At 39.3% G+C, this 26,394-nt stretch overlaps 1 long non-coding RNA gene across 1 annotated transcript in view; it reads left to right on the top strand.

Moving 5' to 3' along the window:
• Nucleotides 1-20,162: 20,162 nt before the first annotated feature.
• The window catches only part of LOC120851985, a 47,222-nt gene continuing 40,990 nt past the window's right edge, over nucleotides 20,163-26,394 (top strand). The window contains exon 1 of the long non-coding RNA XR_005718450.1: nucleotides 20,163-20,497. This is a non-coding gene — a long non-coding RNA (uncharacterized LOC120851985). The remainder of the gene's footprint in view (nucleotides 20,498-26,394) is intronic.

Raw genomic sequence — 26,394 nt, forward strand, 5'->3', positions numbered from 1 at the left:
GGCCCTCAGAAAATGGTAATTGTTATTATTGTGATTACTGCCCTTCATACTGGTCATTACACAAATTATACAGCTTTGTTTTATTAATTGAGATCGCTTCCCCCTTGGCAGAGAAACATCAACAAGTCAGTCCCAGGAATAGATCACCTACTACGGATCCCAACACATGCCATTGCTCTCAGCTCCTTTGTAGTGGTGATTTTTGCTTGTTTACATCGAAGATTCAGAAGTATCTTCTCTACTCTTCTGCAGTGACTTCCAATGCAAGACTATCAGCCAAGGATAGAAATACCTTAAAAGGTAGTGATATGAAAATCACAAGGTAGGAACAGGATAGGGTGAAAAGAATTAGGACACAGCTGTAGTGTTCTGCAGGCTAAAACACAGACTCAATGTGTCACAGAAAGTTAAATCAGAGGCTGAATGTTTTTCCCAGTCTCCTGAATAAACATAAGTAAGGCCACAGTACTCCTGTCACTGGTGACACTGTGGCCACGCTAGGTCCTCAGGGACAGCTAGTTTTATGTCCTGGGATCATTCTAAACTGGGGAGGCAAGGTCATTGCTCCTCCAGGCTAAACTCTACAAAGCTCCATTTGCCCCAGACAGAAAAAAGAGGATGTCAACTGCTAAATCCATTTTGATAGCTAGAGGAGGATTAAAGAAACTGCACACATGGTGATGTCCAAATCTGAGCAATGAGATTAACCTCCACGTGGACTGCCTGCATCTCACAGAGGTTTAAAACAAAGAGATCTGTCATCACGTTTTTCACATTCAGAATTCAAACTAAAAGGGAAGTCCCAAGTGAGATAGAGCAAATGCACTCTGCCACCCCAGAATTCCACAGAAACACTAAGACAGGGTCACTGCCCTCTAGAAAGTGTTGGGGAGACAGACCAGGAAATTATCTACGGTGCCCAAGAAAAGTACAAACAAGGTGCTAAATGGGAACTCACAGGCAGGAGTGATAAATCTGTGGAGTAAGAGTAGATCTGATGGAAACCTGACAATCAGAAGTAGCATTAGAGCTCAGTTTTGAAGGAGTATGCTCTCAACGGGCAGAGAAGGGGGAAGCAGAAAGCACATTCCAGGCAAAAGCAATAGCATGTACAAAGACATGGTAACATAAAAGCAGAGGTTGTTTTCAAAGTAAGAATACTTTTGTGTAGCTTGGGTTTAAGGAATATGACAGTGAGTGGCAGGAAAAGACTGAGGGATGTTGAGAGGAAAGCCAGATTTAGAAAGATCTTACATACCAAGCTAAATAGCTGGACTTTTTTTGTGTAGGTGGGAACAACATACATTTAATATTAATACAGTTTTGGGATTTCCCTGGTGGTCCAGTGGCTAAGCCTCCACGCTCCCAATGCAGGGGACCTAGGGTTGATCCCTGGTCAGGGAACTAGCTCTCATATGCCACAGCTAAAGATCCTACATGCTGCAACCAAAACCCAGCACAGTCAAATAAATATTTTAAAAGCATATTATTACAGTTTATTTTACTAAATACCTGCTATGAATGAGGCAAAATGGTTTACATACTTTACTGTATTTAATGTTAAAAACTCTGCCATATGGGTATTTTTCTCCTCATTGTACACACAAGAGACTGAAGAGAGGTCAGGCAACTCCAATCAGGTCTGTTTGACTTTGAAGACTACACAAAATCTCCTCGAAAAGGATTCTTGGTATAAGAACTCCCAGACTTCTGATTCCAAATAATCTAGGGCTCCTTCCAACATACTATTGGTTATAATGTTAAGTCTCAGAATGACTTCACTTGGATGTATAGCAAACTGGATTGTTATAAACATGTTCAAAGACCCTTGAAATCACTGGTATTAGACCAATGGAGGTTCATCTACTTATTCTAAGCAGTCTCTAAAACACAGGAATACTAAGAAATCTAGATCCGTTTTTCCAATGGTCCTTGTCTGAAGGTTTCCTCTCTTGACATTACTGCAGTATTTTACATCAACAGCTATTTCAGGAGACAAGGTGACCAGATTCCCCAAAGCAGAAACAGGAACATAATGAGACTGTGGCTTAGATACCACCAAATCTGACACCTGGCCATGAAAACTTGACACAACTCTGTGGAAACACTTTGAGGCTCTGAAGCTCATTAGCTGAATGAATTTGATCATGCTACTTAAACTTTCTGAGCCTCAGGTCCCTTATATTTAAAATGTAGTAATAAATACTACCTTTCAGGATAGCTATGAAAGCCAATTAAGATAAATATGGTGAAGAAGGAAGGACTTAAAACCTAGAGCGTGGCAGACACCCAAACCTCTCCTACACAAACTTATATTTAGCTAGTATTTTGTCTGCCTACCTCATATGATTTTTGTGAGGCTCAAATAGGGTGATGTCAGTGAAAGTCCTTAAGCAAGTAAAATATAACTACATCATTATAACTAAATTCAAAACAGTGCTCAGGGCTTCAAGGGGTTAATCCTCAGATAAGGAGTTACAAATATACAAATGAGTTGAATAGAGATTAAGAAGTAGTAAGCGCTAATAATGAGTCAAGCAGTAAGAGTGGTAATAAAAAAAAAAAAAAAAAAAAAAAAGAGTGGTAATAATAGCTACCATAATTGAGCAGTTATGGGCCAGACCTAGTCTAGGTGCTTTACCTACATTGTCTTGTTTAATCCTGAAATAAGCCCTAATGGAGCACATACTATTATGTGCACAGATGTGGAAACTGAAGCACATGATAGCTAGGTAATTTGATTAAGTTTACATAACTAGTAAGTGATGATACCAGGATTTAAATGCATGAATTCTGACACTACAACTTACACTATTAGAGATGCAGAGGTGTGAATTAAAGAAGTGGAAAAATAATGCAGTAAAGAAATTCTATTAATGGACTCCTTTAACACTCACATTGTGCCAGGCACTTCATATGTGAGCTCTCAATGAATTTCGAAAACCCTCTGTGAGCTCAATACCACCTCAATTTTACAGATGAGCAATAGACTTAATGAGGTTGGGTTACTTGCTAGAAGTCTCACAGCTGTTACTTATCAGAAAAAACAGATCTCAAATTTGACCCTATCAGTGTGTAAAAGCACATGCTCTTAACCTTTCTGCTCTCCAGATCAGTGGCAGGCAGTAGTGTTCAGGCTGGGCCCTGGTGGCCAAAAAGAATTTGAATTGGTGATAATGAATTGTGTGGGATTCCAAACAAAGGACACAGCATGAACAAAGGATTACACAGAGGAAGTCTGGGGGCTTTAAAATAAAAATACAATCACTTTATTTTCTAATTCCTAAATCATCAGATGGGCTGGATTTTCTTTTCTGCCATTAAAAACATTTTAAATTACAACAGCAGTATATATGTTATGGAATATTGGAAAATACATAAAGAAGCAAAAATAAGAAAGAAAAACACATCTTTGAAAAGAAGAGAGTTGTGGAAAATTAGTTGGAAAGGTCGTTCAGGGACTGACTGCAGTAGCTCTGGCCTTAACTCCCAGGCTAGGGAACCAAAACTACATTCCCAATGCATTGGAAGACTGTGAGCAGAGAGGAAGTATAATTAGAGCCTTATGCCATGCTTAAGACAGACAAATGGAGAGGCAAGAGGCAAGAGGATCAGGGAGGAACCCATTACAGTAGACCAGGTAGAAGTTAAAGGTCTGAGTTAAGAGCAGACTATGTACCATGACCAGTATAAGCTCAGACTGAGTCAGACAGACTAAGTTTGAACTTGGCTCCATTACTTACCAGCTGTGTGACTCTGAGTAACTTAAATCTTGTGAGACTCAGTTTAATCATCTATAAAGTAGGAATAATAAAACCCATGTAAAGAGTTGTGAGGATTAAATAAGCTATGAAATGATGTGATTCAGGTTTCTCCATTTCTACACTACTGACATTTTGGACCTAATAATTCTTTTTTTATGGAAGAGCTGTCCTGTGCTTTAAGAATATTTAGGAGAATCCTTGGTGCCTACTTACCCATCTCCGACCACTGACCCCAGGTTGAGACAACCAAAAGTGCTCAATATTGCCAACTAAACTCCAATTGATACATACCTGGTATAGTTTCTGGTATATAAAGTATCAATACATACAAGCTTTAAAAAATGATTGCAGGGAACAAACAGAAAAGATAGTCACTCAGTGATGAAAGCAGAAATGTGAAAGTTAAGACAGAGACAGAGATGAATTGTCTGGCTGACAGGTATGGAGGCCATGAAAGAAGAAGGTAGCAGACGTGACCACAACTTTAATTCTGTGTGATTCATCCCACCAAACAAACTAAGGTAGAAAGGACAATGTGCAGGAGTGAGGGATCAAGGGACATGCAAATAAAGATATCTGAAAGAATTAAGAATTTTGGGTCTGTAGCTAAGGAGAAGGATCACTATAGGTAAAAGGGTCACTGTAGGTCTATGAATCAAAATATTAAAATCACTGTTTATGTCTATTGAGTTTTTAACGGTTTCAGTTATATCTAATAGTTCCAAAATGAATACTAGTCATATGCCTTAACTACAGAGCTCTCAGGAAAAATAAACTTAAAAGACATGTTTGACAATGAATATGAACAGCCATCAAGAAAAAAAATGTATTCTAATTTCAAAAGGAAATATAATCAGAAAAAATGTAAAGCAAACTGTTGTTCAGTTGCTCAGTCATGTCTGACTCTTGGCGACCCCATGGATTGCAGCACACCAGGCTTCCCTGTCCTTCACCATCTCCTGAAGGTGCTCAAACTCATGTCCGTTGAGTCAGTGATGTCATCCAACCATCTCATCCTCTCCCATCCCCTTCTCCTCCTGCCTTCAATCTTTCCCATCACCAGGGTCTTTTCCATGAGTCGGCTCTTTGCATAGGGTGGCCAAAGTACTGGAGCTACAGCTTCAGCATCAGTCCTTCCAATGAATATTCAGGACTGATTTCCTTTAGGATTGACTGCTTTGGTCTCCTTGCTGTCTAAGGGACTCTCAAGAGTCTTCTCCAACACCATAGTTCGAAAGCATCGATTCTTCAGTGCTCAGCCTTCTTTAGGGTCCTACTCTCACATCCATACATAACTACTGGAAAAACCACAGCTTTGACTATATGGACCTTCGTTGGCAAAGTAATGTCTCTGCTTTTTTAATATACTGTCTAGCTTTGTCATAGCTTTTCTTCCAAGGAACAAGGGTCCTTTAATTTCATGGCTGTAATCACCATCTGCAGTGATTTTGAAGACGAAGAAAATAAGGTTTGTCACTGTTACCACTTTTTCTGCATTTATTTGCCATAAAGTGATGGGACCAGATGCTACGATCTCAGTTTTTTGAATGCTGACTTTTAAGCCAGCTTTTTCACTCTCCTCTTTCACTTTCATCAAGAAGCTCTTTAGTTCCATTTTGCTTTCTGCCATCTAGGGTGGCATCATCTGTATATCTAAGGTTATTGATATTTCTCCTGGCAATCTTGATTCTAGCTTGTGATTCATCCAGCCCGACATTTTACATGACGTACTCTGCACAGAAATTAAATAAGCAGGGTGACAACATACAGCCTTGACATACTCCTTTCCCAATTTTGAACCACTCCATTGTTCCATGTATGGTTCCAACTGTTGCTTCTTGACCTGCATACAGATTTCTCAGAAGGCAGGTAAGGTGATATGGTATTCCGATCTCTTTTAAGAATTTCCCACAGTTTGTTGTGATCCACACAAAGGCTTTGGCATAGTCAATGAAGCAGAAGTAGATGTTCTTCTAGAACTCTCTTATTTTTTCTATGATCCAACAGATGGTAGCAATTTGACCTCTGGTGCATCTGCCTTTTCTTAATCTAACTTGTACATCTAGCAGTTCTCAGTTCATGTACTGTTGAAGCGTAGCTTGAAGGATTTTGAATGTTGCCTTGCTAGCATATGAAATGAGGGCAACTGTGCAATAGTCTGAACATCCTTTGACATTGTCCTGCTTTGGGACTGAAATGAAAACTGACCTTTTCCACTCTTGTGACTGACCAATGCTGAGTTTTCCAAATTTGCTTTCATGTTGAGTACAGAACTTTAACAGCATCATCTTTTAGGATCTGAAATAACTCAGCTGGAATTCCATCACCTCAATTAGCTTTGTTTGTAGTGATGCTTCGTATTCCAAGACATCTGGCTCTAGGTGAGTGATCATACCATCATGTTTATCCAGGTCATTAAGATGTTTTTTGCTTTGTTCATAGTGATGCTTCCTAAAGCCCACTTTGCACTCCAGGATGTCTGGCTCTAGGTGAGTGATCACACCATCGTGGTTATCCAGGTCATTAAGATCTTTTTTGTATAGTTCTTCTGTATATTCTTGTCACCTCTTCTTAATATTGTCTGCTTCAAAAATCACTACAACATAGTGACAGGCTTTTTCAGTTTTCCATCCTTTCACCAGAAAACTGAAAAACTGGTCTTTACTGATCCTTCTGAATATTAAAGCAATTGGTGAAAAAAATGGTGATTCTAAACCAATGCATGTTCCAATTTCAGTTGTTTGATACCCTTAGGGAAAGTCAGATCTATCTGACTCTACAGCCTCCAGGTCCCCAACAGCCCATCATGGGAACTCTTGCAATCTCTGCCAAGCCACCTGAAGCAAACAAAGACTGCATCTCTGCTTATCTGCTAGATAGTCTATTCCAAGGCCCTTTCAAGCACTAGGTCAAAGCAGAAAAGCACTGAAACTGATCTGACTCATCTACATACAGTGCCTGCAATTGAATTTTCCAAGATAACAATATTCTGCAGTCTCTGAATCAATGTCCTATAAATTTCAATATTCAGGAATTCAAACTAAATCTCCATACAGAAAGCCCATGACACATTTGCCGAAATCTACAGTATATAAAATATGAAGAGTGAACCCTCAGGTAAATTATGAATTTTGGGTGATAATACTGTATCAACGTAGGTTCACTGATTATAATAAATGGACCCTTCTGGTATGGGATGTTGATGGGAGGAAGTTGTACAATATATGTGGAAGGTGGTATACGGAAACTCTCTGAACTTTCTGCTCAATATTGTTGTGAACCCAAAATAGTTCTTAAAAACAGTCTACTTAAAAGTGGGGGGGTGGAAATCTCATGAGATATATTGTCCTGATTTTGAATTCAGAAAATGTGATCCTTATCAATGTGCAGCAGGCAGATGCCAGAGAGAGGACTTATTCCAAGGGCCAGAGACAAGGTCTGAGAAAGCAAGCTCTGAACTCTTGGGACAGTCACAAGGAAAGGTTAAAAGTAGAAAGAAATGATAGCCATATCTCAAGTTTTTTAAAGAGCAATACCACTTTCAGTTTCCAGTCTGGCCATGTCAGGAGCCTAGAAGTTACCACTCTGTCCCAATAGGAAGAAACTGAACAAAATGTAAAATCAACAACTCTTCTTAGACGTAGCAGAGAAATGAGATCACATGGCAAACCACTGTCCCCAAAATTGGAGACAGATACAGACAACAGAGGGGCTTCCCTGGTAACTCAGCTGGGAAAGAATCCACCTGCAATGCAGGAGACCCGGGTTCAATTCCTGGGTTGGGAAGATCCCTTGGAGAAGGGAAAGGCTACCCACTTCAGTATTCTGGCCTGGAGAATTCCATGGATTGAATAGTCCGTAGGCTTGCAAAGAGTTGGACACAACTGAGCAACTTTCACTATCAACAAAGCTGAAACTCATGAGCAGAAAATTTCAGAGGAACCAGTGCCAGGGTTAATTGAGAACACATAAGCTGTGGTTGACGAATTGCTGGAGAATAAGTGTGGATAACTCTGAGAGTTAAACTTCAGAGAGACCCAGTCACAGGACGGCTCCACACTTTCGTGAGTTTTACCTCCAAGACCTCTACCAGGACCTCACAATGACTGTCACAGAAAAATTCCTTCTTGCTTCTGGAATAGAGAGGGGGAAATGACCCCTGAAATATACCAGAGCATTTTGTTCTTAACATGGCCCACATCTGGGAAAAATTATTTTACCAGAGCCTAACTTGCTAGAGTTTTATCAGAGACTAACCAATTCAGAAGAAGGTACCCAACTCTAGCCTCATCTAGCTTCCCATATGAAGGAAGAATACCCACTTCCAGACCACCTGGCCATCCTGTTCCCCCAAGAGGGGAAAAAAATGAGAAGCATTAGTAAAATTCACTGTTCTGGGGCCCAGGCTCACCAGAGGACTGAGACCTAATCAAAGCACTACAGAATGCTTCCCCTTGCCCACATCTTACTACATTACTCAAGGCCTGTTTATAGCAGTTTTTACCTAGTATACTACTGCATTCAATTTTAAACAACAACAACAACAAAAAAAAAAACCCATAAGGCATATTGAACGGCAAAACAAGCACCAGATATCGGAGAAATGTTGGAATTATTAGACCAGGACTTCAAAGAACTATGATTAATATACTAAAGGCTTTAATGGGAAACAGACAACATGAAAGACAGATGGATAATTTAAGTAGAGAGAAATTCTAAGAAAATTAAAATGAGATGCTAAAAATAAAAAATACTGTAATAGAAATGAAGAAGGCTTTGATAGGTTCATTAGACTGGGCATGGCTAAAGAAAGATCCCTGAGCATAAAGATAAGACAACTGAAACTCCCCAAACTGAAAAGCAAAGGAAAAAAAAAGATTACAACAGAAGAACAGACTATCCAAGGACTGTGGGACAACAAAAAGTGTTACATGTGTGTAAATGGGAATATTAGAAGAAGAAAGAAAGAAAGAGAAGAAATATTTGTGGTAATAATGGCTGAGAATTCCCCCCAAATTAATGTCAGATACCAAAACACAGGGCTTCCCAGATGGCGCTAGTGGTAAAGAATTTCCCTGAGAATGCAGGAGGCGTAAGAGATAAGGGTTCTAACGCTGGGTCAGAAAGAGCCCTTGGAGTAGAAAGTGATAACCAGTTGAATATTCTTGCCCAGAAAATTACATGGACAGAGGAGCCTGGTGGGCTATAGTCCACGGGGCTGCAAAAGAGTTCGACATGACTGAGAGACTCCACACCCATTCACTCACCAAACTACAAATTCACAGAAGTTCAGAGAACACCAGGCTCCTTATAAAATTGCTTAATAAAACTGCTTAAATTAATATTTCCCATGTTATGTTTTGTCAGTGGGCACTTAGGACTCTCATCAGAATGGTAAACATGTAAACTTCTAGAAAGCATGTAACTTCAGTGGCAGGTTATCTCCTGAAAATGACCTCTCTATGTATCAGGCTAATAGCCCTGCTTGGAGAGACCCAGTTAGTAATTACAAATAGTAAGTCAGGCCAAAGCACTGGCCACCAATGGCCTGCCTCAGAAATATCCTTTGGGAGCTCTGGCACCAGCCTAGATTCATCTCTCTGTGACCTGAAATTTAGCTCTGGCTTCTTCCTGTAATATAATTTGACCCCACATGGGGTCCAAAGCCAAGTACCTTTTGGTCTATCACCTTCTGCCTAGTAACCATGAGGCTCTGGATCAGCAGATATTCCAAATCTCAACAGCCCTCGGTCCTTCCATGTTGCAATCAGCTCCTGAAGATTTTGATACCCTGAATTTGTAAATGATGTTGACAGAACCATAACACAACTCTGAACTGAATCTCTTTTTAAATTTAACACGCTCAAGAATGATTTTGATACTTTAGAGGAAAAAAGTCTGTCCTAAGGGGTACAATCACCACCACCATTCTCTGAACCCTGTCAATGCCCTTAAGAGGCACTGGAAGTACTTTAGTGAATATAGCAAATAAGATAATACAAAGAGACAGCACTGGAGCAACACCAAAACAAAAACAAAACAAAATCCATACAGACCAAAAAACAAAACCCCACAAAAAACACCTGAGTTAGATTACTGGCTCTGTCTCAGGAATGATGAAGAAGAGACTATGTATCTCAGGTTTATTCATTTGTACAAGGAGGAAATGACAATGCCAATAAAGACATTATAAGAATTCAAAATAACAGTTTTGCAAAGCACCTACCATCTGGCTTGGCCCATTGTGATTCTCAAATCTTTTTTGTTTTTTTGCCCAATCTACTTTCCCATCTTTACCCTTGGTGTGATCCAAGGAAGACAAAATGGGGGAGGAAAAGTAGTTTTATCATATACCTGAAGAAATTATCCAACATTCCTACTTTAATTATATAATCAATCACTAACATTGGACCAGTCTCTTAAAATGAACACTTTCTTGGCAGCCACAAGAGTAATGTTTTATGGCACATGCCTTCAACCCAATCCTACACATGTGATTTTACTCTATTCCCTAGCAGACATTGAGGTACCTGACTATTTTTGTCTATTCAAGCAAGAAACAAACTGGTTCAGAAGCTTTGGAGAGTCAACTCCATTTAAGCCCGGCAAAAAAAACACCTATGTCCAAGTCATGGCAGAAGAAAGGAAAAACAAAAACAAGACCCAGCTGGTTAATAAAGGACATAAGTGGAAGATTATACTTGTGTTTTTCATTGAAAAGCTACTCCATGAAGACAAAAACATGAATCTGTACTGATTAAGTGTTGGAGGTATACAAGGCAGATGCCACACTACACAGGAATAAGAAAGGAGCTCTATTTCCACAGTGTTGGGTTTTCAAAGGCTTCCATCCTATGACATAACCCTTTATTCTTTAAGCCTAGAAATGTCCACTTCTACAAAGTCTCATCAATTCAGAGCTCCAATTCAGCTCTGATGTGAAGGTATGACTTTCAAAGTTAGGTATAGTTTAGCTTCCGTCCCAACCTCAGTCACTACCTGAATTTCTGCTGTTTAAGAATCATTTTCTCTCTCTGAGTCTCAATGTTTCTTCTCTGTAAAATAAGGGAAATACTCAAAATAGTTTTGGGGCAGGGAGCACTGTAACTGTTCTGTATCCTGATGGTAGAGGTGGTTACATAAATCACACGTGTTGAAATTCAAAAAAAGATATAACCAACAATCAATTTTCCTTTATGCTAACTTGAGAAATATGAAAAAAGTTGGGATAGTAACTTTTCTCTCATGGAATTGTCAAGAGAATTAAATTAAAACCTATGTCAAAAGGCCCTAGAGTAAACCACGTGACTCATAGTAAACAACAAGCATTAATTCCCTTCTCTTCCCTTATCCTCCAGGGGAGAGAAGGACATGATTTCTCCTTTCTTTAAAATTAACTCAACCAGCACTACCATAACCAGGTCAGGAAACAGAAGGGCTGGACTCAGACACTGGATATATCCTGTCTTGTAGCTGAGAGCACTGACTACAAGTTACGTTGCAATAGCTCGCTTTTGAGAGGCCATGTTCTCACTCTCAGAAGCTAGGTCTCACATGGCTATTATTTTAAGAAGCCAAGATTAGCTCAGGGCTAGGCTGAGTAATGAGATACAAGTGCTTTGGGAATCTGCTGGTTCCCAGTACAACTAATGAGTAATATCAACAGAAGACAACTCTAAGTGGCCAACAGCTCTTTGAAAAGTCAGAGGACATGATCAGAAAAAGAATATTTCTGTCCCACCCAGCAGCCTCTGTTTTAGAAAATTTACATTTTATATAATCATTACTGGGCTTCTCCTGGTAAAGAACCCTCTGCCAATGCGGGAGACAGAAGAGATGCAGGTTCAATCCCTGGGTTGGGAAGATCCCCTGGAGGAGGGCATGGAAACCTACTCCAGTATTCTTCCCTGGAGAATCCCATGGACAGAGGAGCCTGATGGGCTGCAGTCCACAGGGTTGCAAACAGTCGGACATGACTGAAGTGACTGAACACAGACATGCATATTATTATTAAAGATCATTATCAAAGGTCATTTATGGTGTTTTAGTTTTGTTCAGATCAACTGAAGGTTATCTCACTAAAAAAGTTATACAATGTACCAAGTAAGGGCTTTAGAATCAAGCTATGGTTTAAGTACCAGCTCTGATATTTCCTTGCTATGTGACACTGGACAAATTATAACCTCTCTGAGCCTCAGATTTCTCCTCTATAATATTTTTCAAAGTTCAGGATGCCCCTTAAGTGGGCTTTAAAATCAATTTAGTGGTTTATAAATAACATTTTTAAGTAAAAAGAAAATCAAATAACTATAATTAATAAGGACAAGTATATTCTGGTTCAAGATGGCGAAGTAGAAGGAACTGCACTCATTGCCTCTTGCAAGAGCACCGAAATGCAAATAGCTATTAACTATCAACAGAAGGATGCTGGAAACCACCAATAAAAGATAATTCACATCCAAAGACAAAGAAGAAGCTTCAGCAAGACGGTAGGAGGGGCGCAATCACGATTAAACCAAATCCCATACCCGTGGGTGACCCACAAACTGGATAACAATACCAGAGAAGTTCTCCCATTGTTAGTGAAGGTTCTGAGCACGATGTCAGGCTTCCCAGCCCTGGGATCAGATAGAGAGACTGGGAATCTCCAGGGAATCTGACCTTGAAGGCTCAGATCAGTTCAGTCGCTCAGTCCAACTCTTTGTAACTCCATGGACTGCAGCACACCAGGCTTCGCTGTTCATCACCAACTCCTGGAGCTTGCTCAAATTCATGTCCATCGAGTCAGTGATGAAATCCAACCATCCCATCATCTGTTGTCCCATTCTCTTCCCGCCTTCAATCTTTCTCAGCATCAGAGTCTTTTCAAATGAGTCAGTTCTTTGCATCAGGTGGCCAAAGTACTAGAGTTTCGCTTCAGCATCAGTCCTTCCAACGAATATTCAGGACTGATTTCCTTTAGGGACGGACTGCTTGGATCTCCTTACAGTCCAAGGGACTCTCAAGAATCTTCTCCAACACCACAGTTCAAAAGCATCAATTTTTCAGCACTCACCTTACTTTACAGTCCAGCTCTCACATCCATACATGACTACTGGAAAAACCATATCTTTGACGAGATGGACCTTTGTCAGCAAAGTACTGTCTCCACTTTTTAATATGCTGTCTAGGTTGGTTATAACTTTTCTTCTAAGGTGCAAGCGTCTTTTAATTTCATAGCTGCAATCACCATCTGCAGTGATTCTGAAGACCAAGAAAATAAAGTCTCTCACTGTTCCCATTGTTTCCCCATCTATTTACCATGAAGTGATGGGACCAGATGCCATGATCCTAGTTTTCTGAATGTTGAGTTTTAAGCCAACTTTTTCACTCTCCTTTTTCACTTTCATCAAGAGGTTCTTTAGTTCTTCTTTCTTTCTGCCATAAGGGTGCTAGCATCTGCATACCTGAGGCTACTGATATTTCTTCTGGCAGTCTTGATTCCAGCTTGTGATTCATCAAGCCCTGCATTTCACATGATGTATTCTGCATATAAATTAAATAAGCAGGGTGACAATATACAGCCTTGAGGTACTCCTTTCCCCATTTGGAACCAGTCTATTGTCCTTGTCCAGTTCTAACTGTCACTTCCTGACCTGCATACAGATTTCTCAGGAAGCAGGTTAGGTGGTCTGGTATTCTCAACTCTTTAAGGATGTTCCACAGTTTGTTGTGATCCACAGAGTCAAAGGCTTTGGCACAGTCAATAAAACAGCAGTAGATGTTTTTCTGGAACTTTCTTACTTTTACGATGATCCAATGGATGTTGGCAATTTGATTTCTGGTTCCTCTGCCTTTTCTAAATCCAGCTTGAACATCCGAAGTTCATGGTTTGCATACTGTTGAAACCTGGCTTGGAGAATTTTGAGCATTACTTTCCTAGTGTATGAGACGAATGCAATTGTGCGGTAATTTGAACATTCTTTGGCATTGCCTTTCTTTGGGACTGGAATGAAAACTGACCTTTCCCAGTCTTATGGCCATTGATGAGTTTTCCAAATTTGCTGGCATCAAAATTTCAAATTTGCTAGCACGTTAACAGCATCATCTTTTAGGATTTGAAATAGCTTAACTGGAATTCCATCACCTCCACTAGGTTTGTTCACAGTGATGCTTCCTAAGGCCCACTTGACTTCACATTCCAAGATGCCTGGCTCTAGGTAAGTGATCACACCATCGTGGTTATCTGGGTCGTGAAGCTCTTTTTTGTACAGTTCTTCTGTGTATTCTTGCCACCTTTTCTTAATATCTTCTGCTTCTGTTAGGTCCATACTATTTTTGTCCTTTATCGAGTCCATCTTTGCATGAAATGTTCCCCTGGTATCTCTAATTTTCTTGAAGAGATCTCTAGTCTTTCCCATTCTGTTGTTTTCCTCAGTTTCTCTGCATTGATCGCTGAGGAAGGCTTTCTTATCTCTTCTTGCTATTCTTTGGAACTCTGCATTCAGATGCTTATATCTTTCCTTTTCTCCTTTGCTTTTCGCTTCTCTTCTTTTCACAGCTATTTGTAAGGCCTCATCAGACAGCCATTTTGCGTTTTTGCATTTCTTTTCCATGGGGATGGTCTTGATCCCTGTCTCCTGTACAATGTCACGAACCTCCATCCATAGTTCATCAGGCACTCTGTCTACCAGATCTAGTCCCTTAAATCTATTTCTCACTTCCACTGTATAATCATAAGGGATTTGATTTAAGTCATACGTGAATGGTCAGTGGTTTTCCCTACACTCTTCAATTTAAGTCTGTATTTGGCAATAAGGAGTTCATAATGACAGAATGATCTCTGTTTGTTTCCAAGGCAAACCATTCACTATCACGGTAATCCAAGCCTATGCCCCAACCAGTAACGCTGAAGAAGCTGAAGTTAAACGGTTCTATGAAGACCTACAAGAACTTTTAGAACTAAAAAGATGTCCTTTTCATTATAGGGGACTGGAATGCAAAAGTAGGAAGTCAAGAAACACCTGGAGTAACAGGCAAATTTGGCCTTGGAATGCGGAATGAAGCAGGGCAAAGACTAATAGAGTTTTCCCAAGAGAATGCACTGGTCATAGCAAACACCTTCTTGCAACAACACAAGAGAAGACTCTACACATGGACATCACCAGATGGTCAACACCGAAACAGATTGATTATATTCTTTGCAGCCAAAGATGGAGAAGCTCTATACAGTCAGCAAAAAAAAAGTATTACTGAGCAAGGCCCAAACTAAAGAGCCTCTTGATGAAAGTGAAAGAGGAGAGTGAAAAAGTTGGCTTAAAGCTCAACATTCAGAAAACTAAGATCATGTCATCTGGTCCCATCACTTCATGGGAAATAGATGGGGAAACAGTGGAAACAGTGTCAGACTTTATTTTTGGGGGCTCCAAAATCACTGCAGATAGTGACTGAAGCCATGAAATTAAAAGACACTTACTCCTTGGAAGAAAAGTTATGACCAACCTAGATAGCATATTAAAAAGCAGAGACATTACTTTGCCAACAAAGGTCCGTCTAGTTAAAGCTATGGTTTTTCCAGTGGTCATGTATGGATGTGAGAGTTGGACTGTGAAGAAAGCTGAGTGCCGAAGAATTGATGCTTTTGAACTGTGGTGTTGGAGAAGACTCTTGAGAGTCCCTTGGACTGCAGGGAGATCCAACCAGTCCACCCTAAAGGAAATCAGTCCTGAATATTCATTGGAAGGACTGATGCTGAAACTGAAACTCCAATACTTTGGCCACCTGATGCAAAGAACTGACTCATTTGAAAAGACCCTGATGCTAGGAAACATTGAAGGCGGGAGGAGAAGGAGACAGCAGAGGATGAGATGGTTGGATGGCATCACCGACTCGATGGACACGAGTTTGAGCAAGCTCCAAGAGTCGGTGATGGACAGGGAAGCCTGGCGTGCTATAGTCCATGGGGTCACAAAGAGTCAGACATGACTGAGCAACTGAACTGAACTGACCTATGAGACTATCAGGTATGTGATGTTCAATATTTTTCAGAATATTTGAAAAAAATCAAGTAATATGGGAGAAATGTTAACAATTAATTCTACTTGAGTCAGAATATATAATTACAACTTTATTTAAGAATACTGGAAAAGTTCCTATTTATCAATTTCAGATTCCTATCAATATGACTTTAAGTATATCACATAAATTAAACAATGAGTCATCAACATGTGTGAAGGAAATGTTTTTTTAAAATTACTGACACTGAAAGACCAAGTCTAATTAAAATTGAATTTTAGCCTAAATTAATACAAAAAACCAGCATACAAAACCTTATCCAAACAACAGCAATGTTGTGAAAACAAGAGACTCTTGTTTATGTGGAAAGAGCAATGCAACCAATGGCAGCTCTAGCACTCTTCTAAACAGGTATCATTCTGCTAGGGCAACTAGAGCAGGCCACTAACATACAAAAGCCTTGGCGAAGTCTCCAGCCTGGGAAGAACTCTAGTTAAAGGTACTGTCAGCAGAATTCACTGGTGTTCCAGTAGTTAGAACTCTGCATTTCCACTGCAGAGGGTACAGGAACTAAGATCCCACGTGCTTTGCAGTAGTGGCAGGAGGACTCGTCTGCTTAAAACCTTCCCATTTCCCACCATTTGGGGGAAAAAAATCAAATTTGGGAAAAAATCCAAGTTACTTATCACAGCTTACAAGACCCTACATGATAGGGTCCCATCACATCTCTTCAACATGACCTCCTCCCTGCATTCACTCCATTCCAGCTATCCTTTCTGCTCCTCAAACACACCACACTCAATCCTATTAATATCTTAGAGCTCTTATGTCTCATTCTCATTGCCCAGATCACACTTCTTCAGGATCTTTGTACTCAAGGATTCTTCTCGTCATCATTTGGCTCTCAGCTTGTATATTCACTTCCTCAGAGAAGCATTCTCTTTTATTCCTGACTCTCCTTAGCACCTAGAACAGTACAATATAAATATATATATATATATATATATATGAAGATCATCGACATGTTTGTTTTAGCACATTCATTTAACGGCACTCTAAAAATAATGTAAGAAAGAGAATTTACATACACAGGAATATCTGCAAACTGAGTTCAACAAGGGATTGTTCAGCCCTATAGAAGGTTCAATTAATTAATTGGCAAGCTTTCCTCCAAGTATGCACTCAGGAATCATATCTATCACAGGGCTATAGTTCCTGATACCTAATGAAAGAATAACTGATTTCGAATCAGTGCATAGGCTTAATCTGCTTTTAAACACACTGATCATCTCACTATTAAGTTTCCATAATGGCTCAGGAGCCAAAAGAGACAAGGTTCAAATCCCTTTTATCTTACTTATTCAAATCCCAAGTTATCTTACTTATTAATATTAAACAAAGATAACAGTACTTATCTAAGAGTTGTTTTAAAAGTTAAATAATGCATATAATAAACATGTTAGAGTCTAACACATAATAAAAATCCAATAAAATCAGCTATTACCCTAGTATTAATTAATTCACACTCTTCCAACTAATTTTTATTGATATAAAAGGCACAATTCAAAAAAAAAAAAAAAATTGACCATAGTCCCTGCCCAGGAAGAGCTCACTGTGTAAAAGGAAAAGAGAGTGAAAAGTGAAGTTGCTCAGTCGTGTTCGACTCTGCGACCCCATGAACTGTAGCCTACGGGGCTTCTCTGTCCATGGGATTTTCCAGGCAAGGGTACTGGAGTGGGTTGCCATCTCCTTCTCCAGAGGATTTTCCAGACCCAGGGATCGAACCCAGGTCTCCTGCATTGCAGGCAGATTCTTTACCCTCTGAGCCACTAGGGAAGTTCCAAAAAGGAAAAGATAAACCCATAAAAAATAAGCATAGAAGAATTATGTATTAACTCTCATCCAAGAAGTCTGAAAAGAATCTGCCCTGTTCTAGTAAATTTGATATTAGGATCTAGTCAGTCAGAGAAGGCAATGGCACCCCACTCCAGTACTCTTGCCTGGAAAATCCCATGGATGGAGGAGCCTGGTGTGCTGCAGTCCATGGGGTTGCTAAGAGTCGGACACGACTGAGCGACTCCATTTTCACTTTTCACTTTCATACATTGGAGAAGGAAATGGCAACCCACTCCAGTGTTTTTGCCTGGAGAATCCCAGGGACGGCGGAGCTTGGTGGGCTGCCATGTATGGGGCTGCACAGAGTCGGACATGACTGAAGCGACTTAGCAGCAGCAGCAGTCAGTCTAGAGTTAAAAGGCACACCAAAACCCTTCCAACTTATAAAAAGGAATAGCTTTTAAGATGGTCAGAATAGCTCTGTAAAGAAGCCCTCTTAAGATTACAAGAAGAATGGTCAAGAATGTTTGTCTTTTTTAAAATGTATTTTTAAAAATTTGTTGTATTTATTTGGCTTTGTTGGATCTTAGCTGGGGCATGTGGGATCTTCATTCTATCAACTGGATCTTTAGTTGCAGAACACAGATTTTCTAGCTGTGGCGAGGGCTCAAAAGGGCATATGGGATCCTAGTTCTCCAACCAGGGACTGAACTTGAATTCCCTGTGCTGTAAAGCTGCAGATTCTTAAATCATTGGACCACCAGGGAAATCTGCGAGAATGACTGTTTTGATAGCCAAAAGGTGGAAGCAACCAAGTGTCCATCAACACATGAAAGGATAAACAAAATGTGGTCTATACATACAACTGAATATTATTCAACCTTAAAAAGGAAGGAAATTCTGACACATGCTACAACATGAATGACCCTAGAGGACCCTAAGCTAAGTGAAGTAAGCCAGTCACAAAAAGATAAACACTGTATGATTCTACTTTTATGAAGTATCTTGAGTAGTCAAATTCATAGAGACAGAAAGAATAGTGGTTGCCAGAGGCTGGGGAAGGAAGGAAGAAGAAGTTAATGTTATGTTAGGTACAAAGTTTCAGTTTTGAGAAATGATGAAAATGCTCTGGAGAAAATGGCAGGGATGATTGCACAACAATGTGAATGTACCTAATGCTATACAAGTGTAGACTTAAAAATGGTTAAAATAATAAATAGTACATTATGTGTATTTTACCACAATTTAAAGAAAAAGAAGGAATGACTGCTCTGTAGTTTACAGAGAGGGTGCATCCCTTCTTCTTTGACTTTGATCACTGTTATATCCCATAGTGTATCAACCCAGCTTCCCCAGGTTAAGACAAGAGAATTCCTAGACAGTCACCATATATAAGATACTACATGACATCTAAGAAATAACAAGTCTTTACACACCCAAACCTAGAATTTACAGCAAAATTAACAGATGTTATACACTGCCCGTGGATTTATTTCTAAAAGTCTAAAAAGCGCAGAAAATAAACCAAAGTACTTTCATGTCTAAATACCAGTTTAGGATTATATATAAGCTAATTCCTAAACAAACAAGAAAAGTCTCCGGCGCGGGGCGGGGGGCGGAATTAATTGGTCTATGTAGGGTAGATTTCCTATTACCAGTGCTAAGGTCCCATAAAACAACTTTATTCAATTTTTTTAATGTCAATTTACATTAAACAAAGTAACTTCCATACACTAAATAAAAATGTCACAACCAACAGTCCAAATAATGGCCTTGTTTCCTAGTGGCCCAGAAAGACAGAAAATAAATCCCAAGGACCCTAGTTCAGATAGACTAGAGAGAGTAGACTGTGGTTCTTGCATAATTAAAGACTATGTCACAGTTCAATGGGGTAAACACTTCAGTAGCTTCCCCCCAGCAGCTGCCTATGTGATTAAGGACTAGGATATGAGTGACAGCTTCACAAAGGCAATAGTAAGAGATAAAGCTTCTTCCTAGCACATTCAAAGACTCCAGAATCCCAAACTTCTCTGCTGTCCTTCCATCCAATTTTCATTAAGAACAATTTATATCATCTAGGAAGCTTCAAAGTCAAATGCTACCTTTATTTTTACCTTATCAAACCCATAAAATCACAGCTGGGGTGTGGTCTAGACATAAGCCTTGGTTAAGATCACAAAAATTCTCAAATCAAATAATTGGGCTAAGTTAGAACAAAGTTTATCAACAAGAAGATGATACAGAATTCAGGCCAAGTTGGGTTCCTTCTGGCATTTCAGAAAGACTAGCATTGCTCCTAATACTAGTACATAGGTGTAAGTAGCCTCTGAGTGGGTAATGTCACCAAACAAAAGCAACACCTTCAAAGTCTCTCTCAGTGACTAGAGGCAGCCAGACACTCAAACTGCCAGTCCTGAATTACGGCCTCTGAATGGTGAGGGCTTCACATTTCACTGATCAGGGCACAGCCCAATCAGAAGACAAACCCCAACACTGCCAGGGACCAGCAAATCCGCTTTCTTCCAGTGTGCACATGACTGAATGTGCTTCTGTCCATCATCTGGGTCATATATAGTTCAATGCGAGCTGAGCAGACAGGGCTGCAAGGAAATCTGGCGCGGTTCAATACCTCGTCTAGTCTGGGTTCCAGTACCTTTTTTTTTTTTTTCCAAACTGACAAACTCATTTCTCTACCGGGACAGGATGCTGTGCTGGCTGGGAGTTCCATTTCTGCAGCAAGAATCCTATCTGGAAACACAGAAGTTGTCCTCTAAGCCACAGCAGCTCGAACTTTTTTGATTGTTGTTGCTGCTTTCTCCCATCACCCCCACCCCCTTTTGACAAAGATCCAACTGTAAAAAGTCTTACGTAACAGTTCAGGACTACTTCGGTTCTTTTACTGGGTAAGCACTTTCAATTTTTTTTTTTTAAACTAAAAACCATTTTAACATTGAATCTGTTGAGAGTCTTGACTAAAATCTTTTAAGTAATTTGTGTGGTGAAATACTGTCAGTGGATTTTTTAGTCTCATTTCTGCACGTGCTCCTTTGTTCTCAGAACAGAAGCTTTTTATACACACCCCATAACGCAGCTGGAGAGAGTTATGAAGTCAGTTATTATAAGGAACACAAAGGTTGCTTTGCATTCTTTGCCTTTAGATAATTAATTTCGTATTTGTTTTCTTAAAATGAAGTATTAAAGAAGGGAGAAACTGAATAAATGAAAGAATAAACTGTTGGAAAATCTAGCGAAGTTTGAAGTTTTTACCACCTTTTCTATCTGTAGTTTTGTGTGGCCAAACACTTGTGCCGCCTGGGGCGGTGGGGGTAGAGGCAAGCGTAGACAGAGAGGAACTAAGCCAGACATGGACAAAGGCATGAGCCAAAACCAGACAGTCCTGGCCTTTCGATAGGCCAGCAGTGGGTGAGACAGGTCAGCCAGCTGCAGGGGCGGGAGAGGGGGGAAAGGGGCATGGATGTGTGAGGTGCTCATGCGTGCGATCGTGACTAGATTCTGAAACTGCCAGCCATTTTCCCAGCTATGCTTTGTGCAATCTAAAGGAATGCATCTTCTCTGAAGCAGTCTTGCCAGGGTCCAGCGATAGCAAAGGAGTGTGATGAATACTACAACATATGGAATCAGAAAATACTGGGATCTGGGGTGGGCAAGAGGGAAACACAGAGGGTGTGGAAATTTTTTAGTGATCTGGAATGTGTTGAGTGACAGGAAGTGCCCGAAGCTCTCCCCCCCTCAACTCTTCTCAGTCGCGCCTGCTTTTGTCTAACTCTTGTAATCTACACACTACTGCTTACAAAGCTGTCTGAGTTTAAGACAAAAAGAAACATAAAAGGCTCTCTCGTTCCATAGTACCTATGATATGGAAGGAATGTAAAAAGCATGGCCCTTTAAGCCTGTGGACATTTTTTTCAGGTATAGAGGAGAAAGATAATATAACAATTTTCCAAGGGTAATGAGAATTATGAATTACCGTCAAGCTTCCAACCTAATTTTTAAAAAGCCCGATTCTGCTATACTTACAAATGTTTGTGATGGTTCCTAATTTGAAGGAGGTATGCTTGTTTGGTTAATACATTGCATTTGAAGTTGTTTCTATTTTCTTTGTATAAATTTGTGTTTTGGGAGGAAAAAAAAGCAAAGAAGTATTCAGAATGAACCGAAAAAAAGGAGATTTTCCCTTCAATGGTTAGAAAGCATTTTTGCTTGATTTCTCAGAGAAAGCCTCTCTCTCGCTCTCTCTCATTTTTGCAAGTATGCTACAAAGATAACTTTATGTCATATAGATGTAAAGTAGGAAACTTTTCACGGAAAACAGTGCTCTAAGTAAAAACAACTTACCATTTTCCCAAACTTCCATATTACCAACAGAAACACTACCACCTGAGAGAAAAGTAGCCAAATAGTTGAATGGCTAACTCTACTTCTGGAAGATGAAATGAAAAATTAAGTGTGAATAAAATGATACTTGGGAATGTTTCTACCTCCTATCACAAAAAATGTTAGTGGTCAGCCTAGGAGTTAATCTTTCCTAGAATGGCTCTGAGCCTTCATGCCGAGCAGACGTTATTCACATGACGATTCGAAGAGTCCATTCATATATCTCACTACCTGGATTTGAATAGAAACCAGACAGCAATTCTTTAGTTCCAGCCACCATTCGCCCCACTGGACAATAGCGATTTGTTAGCACAGAGTCACAGGCTGTGGGACACAAAGCTTGGAGCTGGAGAAAGATGGGGGATTCAGAGAACAGGAAATTACAGGCCCGATGCACTCCTGGCAGCTCTAAGAATACAGAAAGAAAAAAAAAAAGGGCAACACAGTGATGCCATGTTTAAGAGCTACTTCTAGCTTTTTTAACCACCTCCAATGTCATAAAAGCTCTATTGTTGGAGTACATAAAGTCACGAGTCCCATGTGCTCTCTTTTCTCACTACAGGGAACTTCATTCAATGCCCTGGCACAGTCAGAAAAATCAAAAGCACCCAGAGTTGATTAGTTGTGAGCTCTGATAGAAAGGAGAGGGATATTTTACAAATAAAATGACAGCAAAAAATATATACTAAGTAACACAAGTGACACATAACAAAATTAATAGGGTCTACAAATTATTTCATAAGACCAAGCAAGCAAAATGAAGCTGAATCTATCAAAACTCCAGAGAAACAAATGCCTTTTAAAGTTATCATATAAAATCTATTATTTAATTCCATCCAAAGTTTCTTTGGAAGACATCAATTTAAAAACTAATCTTAGGTAGAACATTTCTGAGTTCTGGGTCATATTTTCTAAAACAAAGAACTAAAATTGAAGCCCTGAGGATTTACTTTGAAATTGTTGAAAGGAAAACTACATTTTCTTTTGTTGGCTATCAAACTATTATAGCTTGCTGGCTAAATATAGAAACCGTCTCCACTTTCTCTTTAGATATAAGAAATGACATTATTGGTAATTCTAGGTGAGGGGAGAGGGATACTCTTCAATCTCAATGAGCAGAAGAGAACAGAACATGGGTTTCTCTGCAAGCTCTCATGCTGCAACCTGAGCATCAAGGGGCCAGAATGATGTCCATTTCAAAAAGAGGGGACACGGCACAAGAAAGTTGTAAATGGTTTTGTTCTTCTTTCTTCTGTGATCCATTAGCAAACACAAGTCCCAAATGATATCATACCTGAAATACTCATCAGATGAGATTGTGAATGATCAAAAAGTGCTTTGGAAATACGAACTATTGTACTCTATTTGGTCCTATGGCTTTAGGATAAACACATACCAAATTTTATGTTGTTGGAAAACCAATATGCAACTTTTAAACTACTACTACTTATTGGATGTCTTCAAATTCTATCATTACTCATCAAACACAAGGATCAATTACAACCTCAAACTACGCAATATTTTTATTTGAATTTAAATAAAAATTAAATAAAATTTAAAATTTTGGTTGCTCAGTCACACTAGCTGCATGCATTTCTAGCACTCAATAGCCCAATGTGTGTAACCAGTGACTATTATACTGGACAAAGCAAAAAACTGTATTCCCAACTGCAGAAAGTTCTGTTGGACAGTACTGATCTAGACAGTGTGCTTGCTAAGTCACTACAGTCATGTCTGACTCTTTGCGACCCTATGAAGCGTAGCCCACGAGGCTCCTATGCCCATGGGATTCTCCAGGCAAGAATACTGGAGCGGGTTGGATGCCCTCCTCCAGGGGATCTTCCTGATACAGGGATGGAACCCACATCTCTTATGTCTCCTGCATTGTCAGGCATGTTCTTTACCACTAACACCATCTGGAAAGCCCAACTAGACCATGCTTATATCCAGACCACATTTTCAACTGCACATCCAGCTCGACGTGAAAGAAACTGATCTCTAAGCAAAAACCACAATGACAAGGTAGTGAGTACCACGATACTTCAGAGATGTCTAAAACAGGCATTTTGAAACCAAAGATTTCATTTTTTTCCTTGGTCTATAATGAAGGTTATAAAGAATATTAAGACAGTAATGACAGACATGCAGCAGCGGCTACAGTAAAATGTTCCAGAATGGCATTTAGTGTCATGACTACATGTCTTAACCATCAAATCTACCAACAAATAAAACAGACATGATAAACATGAATATGAGGTTCTTCAATTTGGATGCATTCTCAACCCATCCTATTCCTGCTTGGTGCAAGAAACTGGTTTTTAAGGTCAGGTGGACATTGGTTGGATTCCTGGCTCTGCCACTTATTTACTATGTGATCTTCAATAAGTCATCTCCTCTCTTTGTCTCAGATTCCTCATACATAAAACGCAAATATTAATGCCTTCCTGACAGTCATTTGAAGGTTCAAGGATCATATATATAAAAGATCTTGAACTCCTGGCACATTAGAAAATACTCTGGAAATGTCAATTCTGTGAAAATACAGTAAGGGCTTAAGGTTCAATTCACTGTCTGAGACTCTTCCCAAACACAGAGAATGGAAACAGAAGGGTCCAGGCTGACATACAGCACAGAGAATTCTCTGTTTAAATTTTAATAAAGATGAAAGCTGTCAACACTGCACAAAGAATTTCACAAAGTCTTAGAAATATTAAATGGATTGAATGAATATAAGAAAATTATCATTTGAAAAGGTAGGTGGAACAACAAATTTTAATATCATGAGGTGTTTTTAATACTAATATTAATTTAATGCTATTTAGTATATAAGAATCATTTCTTAAATTAAGAAATAATATTTCCTGGAGACACTTTTTGAATAACATTTCTACTAATTCTTGGTGATTAAAACAAAAACATGAAAATTCTAATATTGCCAAAAATAGCTTCCTGCAGGTATGAGAAAAAAAAATTCATGTCTTTTAAAAATCAAAGCCATACATCTGAAACTAACACAACAATGTAAACCAACTATACTTCAATAAAAACTTTAAAAAAGAAAATAAAACCAGTCATAGAAGGAATTCCTGGGCAAGAGCTGTACTATATCTGTAGACTCATTTTAATGTTGAAAATAATCTAGCAGAAACTAGAAATAGTAGGTGTTTCTTAATGATGATCCCAAATAACTGAAGAATGTTGAACATGTCACAAAATCTTTTCACAGCATGAAAAGCAAGAGATTTTCAAAAGCAAACACCAGATCTACGTCTAGAGGAGATAATGTGCCATATTGTAAAATCCAAAAACCTAGGTTCACATCCAAAAACCTGGCTGGATTAGATATGGCATGAAATCTTAGCTCTGCCACTATTTAGCTAGGTGACTTTTAACAAGTCACTTATGAATCTTTGTTACCAGTGGTAGTTCAAAAAATACATCTATACTGGAGGCTAAATGACAGAGCACTTGGAAGTGAAAAATTTTGATGCCAGAGACTATTCAAACATGTATCTTGCACAGTGCTAGATCCAGGCTGAATGATGAACAAAACAGATACAGAAGTTGCCCTCATGGAGCTGCTAAGTTATTTACTGAGATAACAATTGCTAGGAGTCACCTCATTTAAAAAATAGTAGGCATGGGAGTTTAGAGACTTTGAGAATGGACCCAATAATTTGGGGAAACTGCCCTGCCATCCTTTGAAGCTGAAGTTCATAAGAATATGAAAGAGGGTACACCCTTAGCTCCATTTGTTTCAAGTAAAGAGAGATGCTAAACTATAAGATTTTAATGGATTTCAAGCAATTAAGGAAACAAAACACCTTCAAATACAGAGAGTGGTTTCACAGTGATCACTACTCAGATGTGTGGCAAACCACTATCTCATATAAAAGCTCAGCTCCTTTTGATAGATGATGATGATGAACAAGATAATTTCTGCAGGGGACAGCATAAAGGGGGTCTGAGTTAGGACTGTCTAATTTGGGAACAGACCACAATACACTGGAGCATTAAATGTGATACATATTTCCTTCACTCCCTCTCCTAAGACTATGCTCTTAGAACTTACCACTTCAATGGTGCATACTACGACCATCATGATTACACAGCTAACTGTTAGCAACCAAAAATATCTGAGACATGGATGATAAATATAAAGAGAAGGCATGGCTAGGGCTAGTCACAACTGGGCTTCTGTACAAATTAGAACCATGTCTATGAGGTAACTAAATATTAACTGGATTAACTCTCTTCCAACTGGAATTTAGTCATTGTTGTCATAGGACTATATCAAGAGTTGTTGTTAACAATAGATAAAGTATATCCATATACCACAACAGCACAATGTTATTTCCACAGAATCTGAGGCTCCTGCTATCCAAATCCCAATCAAGAAATTACC

Source organism: Oryx dammah, unplaced genomic scaffold (genome assembly GCF_014754425.2).
Source record: "Oryx dammah isolate SB20612 unplaced genomic scaffold, SCBI_Odam_1.1 HiC_scaffold_25, whole genome shotgun sequence".
NCBI lineage: Eukaryota > Metazoa > Chordata > Mammalia > Artiodactyla > Bovidae > Oryx > Oryx dammah.